The 7695-nt window shown below is 35.8% G+C and overlaps 1 pseudogene; it reads left to right on the top strand.

Annotated features, from left to right (window-relative positions):
• The first annotated feature begins 358 nt into the window (after window positions 1-358).
• Window positions 359-6658, top strand: LOC113352894 (annotated as a pseudogene).
• Window positions 6659-7695: the final 1037 nt, after the last annotated feature.

Raw genomic sequence — 7695 nt, 5'->3', positions numbered from 1 at the left:
AAACATATTGTAGTAGAACTTGTGTACAAACAAGGTGGTCTCACTCTTGGAAACTATTGCTCGCTTTCTTTTTTAGCTAAATTAAATTTCCTGTCTTGTGTCTATTTAGGATTTCTTATCCAGGTATGTTAAGGAATTATTACCCGAGTCGGAGTTTGGTAATTCTTTTAGTGTTGCCTATATAAGGACGCCTAATATTGTAGAGAATACACATTCTACACATTCATCAACTTATTTTCATAGACATCTTTTCGGGATTATAAATCAAGTTTTCTTAGCTTTGAGTTGGTATTATCTTTGTGTTTTTAGGTTATTATACACATTGATCTTGACTAGTTGTTTGCTGCATCGCTTAATAATGGAGGTCAACAAGCACATTAAGACGGCGATGTGGGTGGTTCTGAACATTGTTATCATTACCTGCTTTATTGCTCCTGATTATGCAGCAGAGAACCTTCGAAATCTTAGTCAAGGGTTTCAGTCGTATACTGGTGGTAATTTCAGTCGAGTACATGATTCAGAAGGTTCAAGTACTGATCCTACATTGCTAAAGAATGCCGAAGCAGTCATAAGGTTATTTGAAAGGCAGCCTGCACAACGTTCTAACACAACAGCTCTTGCTGATTATGTGAAAGCTTTAGTTAAAGTTCATAGGCTAGAGGAAGGTGAATTGCTCAACGCACTGCAAAGAGGTAATTATCATGTCCTGCAATATATAGAATGTTCAGCATTGTATTGAAACTTTTAGCGCTTCCTGCAGGTGCACTAACCACTAACCAGATGCAACATTCTTTAATCCTTTAGATATACATATCTTAAAACTGATTAGAGTTCTAAAATTTTCCAAGAAAAGAAAAAGGGCCGATAAGCAACTTTAGCCGGTCATATATGGTATATAGCATTCGCTTTACAGTCCATGTTGTGCACCAATCTTTGCCTGGCATAAATTTCGGTTTTCGTTCTGGTTTTTGTATCAACTTTTGCTGAGAATCGAGTCTCACTTGCCTAGTGGACAATATCTACGCTTCTTGCTATAGTCAGTAATTTCAAGTTTTATATGGGACTTGTAATAGTTGTGTTAACAAAAACCGATGTTTTCAGGTGTTCTTGGAACTGCTAGCGCTCCTATTCACATGGTGACAGTAGACCAAGGGGATTTCAAGGCGAAGTTATGGCGTATTTTCCTCAACTATATATTGCCAATCCTCATTCTTAAAGCATTCATGGGGAAAGGGGGATTGCTTAATGGTATGCCATTTGGTGTATTACCGCTTTACAATCAATACAAGTAGTTTTAATATGTTGAGACAAAATCTGAAGCTTACTTTGATTTGTTTTTCTTACAGCTATGGGATTAAGTGAAGAGACCGAACCCAGCACCAAGTCTGGTACAAAATTTAGTGATGTTAAGGGAGTTGATGAGGCCAAAGCGGAGCTAGAAGAAATAGTCCATTATCTTCGTGACCCTAAGGTAAATGCATTGATTATCAACTGTTAGAAAAATGTGGAGACTTAGCGCAATTTTGCTTGTATTAACAATGCCTTTTCATTATTTCAGCGTTTCACAAGTCTAGGAGGTAAGCTCCCTAAGGGAGTCTTGCTTGTCGGTCCACCTGGGACAGGTAAAACCATGCTAGCAAGAGCTATTGCGGGAGAAGCTGAAGTGCCATTCTTCTGCAAAAGCGGGAGTGACTTTGACGAAATGCTTGTTGGCGTGGGACCAAGGAGAGTGAAGGACCTATTTGCTGCAGCAAAGAAGTGCGCTCCATGTATTATTTTCATTGATGAGATAGATGCATTTGGAACGAGTCGCAACCCCAAAGAACAGAACCACCCGGACCTTGTATCAGTTTCTTTCTTGTCGAGCTTGATGGCTTTAAACAAAATGATGGAGTTATTGTGATTGCGGCAACTAACTTCCCCGAATCTTTGGACAAAGCACTTATTAGACCTGGACGTTTTGATCGTAACGTTGTTGTTCCGCTTCCAGATGTTGAAGGTCGGAGACAGATAATGGAATCTTACATGTCAAAGGTAATTAATGTGTTTTTCTCGTATATATCTTCAGTTAAACCTGGTTTAATAAAGGCTAGCTTGTCATTTATAAGTTCCAAGGGCAAAACATGTTTTCTCACCGGCTATGCCGTTTGACAGGTTCCCGGTGGAGGAGATGTTGATCTAAGTATAATCGCCAGAGGAACATCTGGGCTCTCAGGTGCAGAGCTTGCAAATATGGTGAACGTTGCAGCCATCAAAGCCGCAAAGGATGGTGCTAAAGAAGTGAGCATGGCTGATTTAGAATATGCAAAGGATAAGATTATGATGGGAAGTGAACGCAAATCAGCTGTGATTTCTGAAAAATCTCGAAAACTAACAGCTTTCCATGAAGGTGGTCATGCTTTAGTAGCCATCCATACAGATGGAGCTCGTCCAGTTCACAAAGCAACAATAGTTCCCCGAGGAATGACTCTTGGAATGGTAGCTCAATTGCCCGATAAAGATGATGAAACTAGCGTTACTTGCAAGCAAATGCTTGCTATGTTAGATGTTTGCATGGGAGGGAGAGTAGCGGAGGAAATTATATTTGGAAAAACTGAAGTAACTGCAGGTGCATATTCAGATTTCCAACAAGCAACATCATTAGCCAGAGCGATGATCACAAAATATGGAATGAGCGAAAAAGTTGGGCTCGTCACTCACAATTATGATGATGATGGGAAGAGTATGAGCACTAAAACTAGACTTCTTATTGAAAAGGAGGTGAAAGATTTACTGGACAGGGCTTACACTAACGCGAAAACCATCCTAACTAGTCACAGCATAGAACTACACGCACTAGCGAATGCCCTACTGCTGAAAGAAACACTCACTGGAGCTCAAATCAAGGCTTTACTTGAGCAAATGAGGTTTCAGCCTGTTTTGAATGATTCGAAAAACAAGAGGATTCCAGTGAGAGTTCCTAAACCGAGTTTTCGCGTTAAACGCCTAGGGTACGCAAGTTCCTAGATGTTTTCTCTTTCTACTCTTGTGTTTTTTATCTTCTCCTTCTGTTTTCTTGCAGAAATAATATATGTCAGTAACGTTATAGTTTAGTGTAATATTTAGCAAATTCATCCAATATATTTCTCTCTAGCCGTGCAATGTATCATGCTTTCTCCTTTTCAAGTTATTTCTTTTCATGTTGAACAAAACATTTGTGGCGCCTTGTTTCTCATTCAAATCACATATTTTCGATCAATTTCAGAGCTATTTGTCTAATACCGTGATGTGATATTCAACTTGAGTTGAGACTCTAGACAGAAAAGTATTAACTAAGTTGATCGATGAATGTACTATCCAAATTTGACAGACGACAAATCCATATTCACATACATGCGTTTTGAATGGAATTATAAGAGGATACTTTCGTAACGATTATTATACAGTAGAACCACAAGCTGATGAATCGACAGCGTAAAATGTCTCAAGACCTCAACTGCTTGGTTGGATTATGGTATGGGATTGGGACCATTTCTAGTCTAGCTACAACGCTGGGCTGTCTCCCAAACCTGATAATTTAATAAAATTGGGCTCCAAATTAAGCCCATTTATACTCACTCTAGATATTTCTTTGGAAAATTTCTTCTTTGGTCCAAAGCCCATCTAGTTATTTATTATAGGGTCCTACCGGATTTTATTGTTATTAGGAAGTCCAAATTACTTTGAAACATGAAAAAGACACTCCTGCCCTTCTAACAAAACGTGTGAAGCAACCTCCTTCTCCCGATATCCTTTTTCTCCTCTCCACAGAACCAATATCGCAAAATCAAAACCCATTAAAAAAAACAACATAAAACGTAAATCAAAACCGGAAATCATTTGATGAAATCCATATTGAAGCGTTCAATTGAATGTTTTTAATTGAATCATAGAAAGCAAACAACTAAAAAATCATCAATAATCACTCGTATATCATTTCCGATACCTAATTTCATATCTAGGTCAGAAAAATTTCAGAAAAATACATAGATTCGATCTAGGTCAAAAAAAATTAGAGAAAATGAGAACAAGAAGAAATACGGGAAGACACCACTGCTCTTATATCAGAAGAAAGTGATTTTGAAGAATCATCAAGACGGAAAACCAAATCCGAAAACCCAACAAAGGAGTATCGACTTCACAGAAGAAAGGTACTAGATATGTTTTATTTCAGTTTTGTTTGTAATTTTTGTTTAAGGGACAATGATCCACCGGTACATATTTCACATATTGGTGAAAAATCATGAAAGTTACATGCAGCTTGTTATTTTGGGTTTCAAAGACAATGATCCACCAGTACATAACTCTTATACTGGTGAAAAAAATAGATTATGCTAGAAACAATCATGAAAAAGTAACATGCAGCTTATTATTTTTGCTTCCAAAGACCATGATCTACCAGTACATATCTGCTATACTGGTGAAAAAAATTTATGTTGGAAAAAATCATTGTCGCTTGATATTTTTGGTTTATGAGAGAATGATCCATCAATACATATCTCGCATACTCATGAATAGGCATTAACATACTTTCATTTATGATTGTATATCTGTTAGACAATATGGATTTGAGTACATATCTCACATACTGATAAAAAAAACCATGTTTATGCTTACCTATGTGATTGTGTATGTTTTAGACATTATTTACTGGCAATACATAACTTCCATACTGATTAAATAGCAACTATTATATGATTCATAAGTGTGTCATGCATTATAACTTTGTGGTACATAACCCTTACTCATTGAACAACTTTGTTTATGCTTTCGTTTATGATTGTATATACACCTGTTAGATAGTATCAGTAAGTACATATCTCTCGTACCGATAAAAAACAATGTTTGAACATCACAATATGCTTTTGTATATAATTGTAGGTGTGTGAAGCACTATAAGTTTCCAGTACATAACACCCATACTTATAAAAAGAACTATATGTTTATGCTTAAACTATGAATGTGCAATACATAAATGCTACACTGAAACAAAACTAATTAATTTTGCAGGTAAGGTTGTCACGAAATCCAGTAGGAAGTTATTTAGATCTTGTCCAACTGCATTACATACTCATTTTGACATGAAACCAACTTTTATAATGTGACAGGTATTGGTGCCGGGAGACATAGTTTAGTAGTGGCAGTGTTGGTGGTGGTCTTGGTATTGGTAGCACTGGAGTGGAAGATCTAGTTTTATGTTTAATTTTTTTTTCCTCTTTGTTTATCTTCTATTCTTCTTTTTTGTTATAATCTTGGACCCTTGATGTATATATTGGTTGCTAATGTAGCTGCAATGTTGGAGTAAGCTAATTTTATTTACTCTTATGTTTAACTGTGTAGAAGAACATAAGTAATACAATGAATAATACTAATTTTATTCGACGATTCTATAGATTTTGATTCCATTAGTATGTTATGGATAACAAAAACAAAAACTATGTCGATTTTTATAGTATAATCCTACAGTATGTATGTGTTGTACCGAAATTACATATTAATTGTGCTTAAAAATACAAATTTTACATTAAGAAATGTCATATATTGGTTGTACTAAAAACTAAAATATATCGATATCAACTAACAATTTATATACTTGAGCAAAAGCTATCAAGTGTTTTTGCCTAAATACAGATTAAGTTCACATTCAAGAAATGGGTACATCTGATATACGATGAGAAAAACTTCAAATACAAAAAATGAGTACATCTGATATATACTGAGAAAAGTATACAAAAAATGAGTACATCTGGAAAAAAAAAACGAACATAAAATATTTTCATTCACTTTTAACTCCACGTATTTAAAACCGTTCTTCATAATTTCACAAGTGAACCTGTAGTAATACCCAGTGCTCTTCCCAAACCCCAGCTTAACTTGTTTAGCATCATTGGTGATGTTCCTTGGACATTATTAAAGAAAAAACAAAATATTTAAGCTATTGAAAGAAATGAAAACAAAACTTATTCATAATATTAAGAGGGATGTTCTCCACTTTCAGTACATATTGACTAAACTCATATTTTCAGTGGATTTTAAGCATCCTAACAGATATTGCATTCAAAAACACAACTAATTCCATCCAAAACATATGTGTAATGCTAAGATGGTTATTTTTCCTTCCACAATCGTCAGTACATATTGGCTTCACTCACACACACACATATATATTCACTGTGACCATCGAATGTAAGCTAAACGAGATTTAGGATTGTGGCAACATTGGAAGGTTAAACCTAGCTAGTACTCCATAACATTACTCTTTCACAAAATTACTACCCTTGCTAATCAAATTTCTAAAATATTGTAATTCTAGGCGAACCTGTGTATGGAGGCTTGCCGAATACAACTTTAGTACACATTGAGATGTTGTTGCTGCACTTTCGGATCCATGTAGAAAGCATCTAGGCATGTAGAGTATGATCAGGACGAGGATGATTCTAGAGATCGAGAAACTAGAGAAGTTAACATATTATCCAGTCATCTGAACGTTGATAATAAAGACAAGTCAAAGAACCATTCGAGTGGACAACACAATGATCGCGGTGAAGTACGAGAGAAAGTTCATGGGGGACGAATGGAAACTGGATATCAGAAGCATCATGATATGAAACTGACACCATTGAACATGCGACTAACATAGTTGTATGGTAAAGTTATCAAGGACTTGATCCCTCCTCGTCCTTCACCAGCAGAGACACGTGATAAACGCGACAATAACAAATACTGTGATTTTCATAAAGACATGGTCACAAGACCGACAATTGTCGATCTTTACAGATCAAACTCCAGCGATTCATAGACGCTGTAAAGCTGCAAGAGTATTTGAAGAGCGATTTTGGGAAAGGATCAGGACAACTAGGAACATCACATGTGATTAACGCCAGTCACGTACGGATCCATTATATGTCCAGGAGAGCATTTGAAGATGAGACCAGGAGAAAGCTCAGGAAATTAAAGGAGTGGTATAATTTTTTTTTTATAGTGGTAAATAGTGTTGTCGTTCACTCGGACTTGTGAAGATTATAGTTTAGAATAAAAAATAGAAAACTAAAAACAAAGATAATATATACAAAAAATTGTCACAATATCAAGATGTACTGTGACTCAGGATTCCACCAATTCTCATAATCATGTGGTTCAACTAATAATTCTAGATATTTATAGCTCAATTAATAACAATTTATTGACTCTAATTTATTGCCGAAAGTAGATTTTGAAAGTAATGACTGTAAATCTAAAGCATGAGACATCAATACACTTAAGAAACCATGACCCATCAATTGAAATCACAATCATTCAATAAGAAAACATACGTCGATTAAAAATCAATGCAATAAGTCATAAAAGAATTAATAGAATTACCACGGTGATGAGAAAATGACTTCCTCAATTGTCCCAGTGACGGGGTGTACCTCATCATTCTCAAAACATGGTCAAAATATAACTTGTGGCTCAAATGGTGTTTTTATTGAAGAAATATGAGGGAAAAATATGAAAGAAGATCAATTGCACGTTTATAATTGTTGCAGCTAAGCTGTCACAAAAGAGTAATCGCAAAAAGATAAATTTCAGTCACTGATAGTCTTTAGCAACCAATTCTGAAATGGACGGTTTCTGCGACTCTTCTGCAACTACTTTTTCTCCTTCACCAGTAGGGGACTTCTCTGCAACTCCACC

This window comes from Papaver somniferum, chromosome 2, assembly GCF_003573695.1.
Source record: "Papaver somniferum cultivar HN1 chromosome 2, ASM357369v1, whole genome shotgun sequence".
NCBI classification, from domain to species: domain Eukaryota; kingdom Viridiplantae; phylum Streptophyta; class Magnoliopsida; order Ranunculales; family Papaveraceae; genus Papaver; species Papaver somniferum.
Note: the sequence above shows the minus strand (reverse complement) of the source record. Positions and strands in the feature narration are given on the sequence as shown.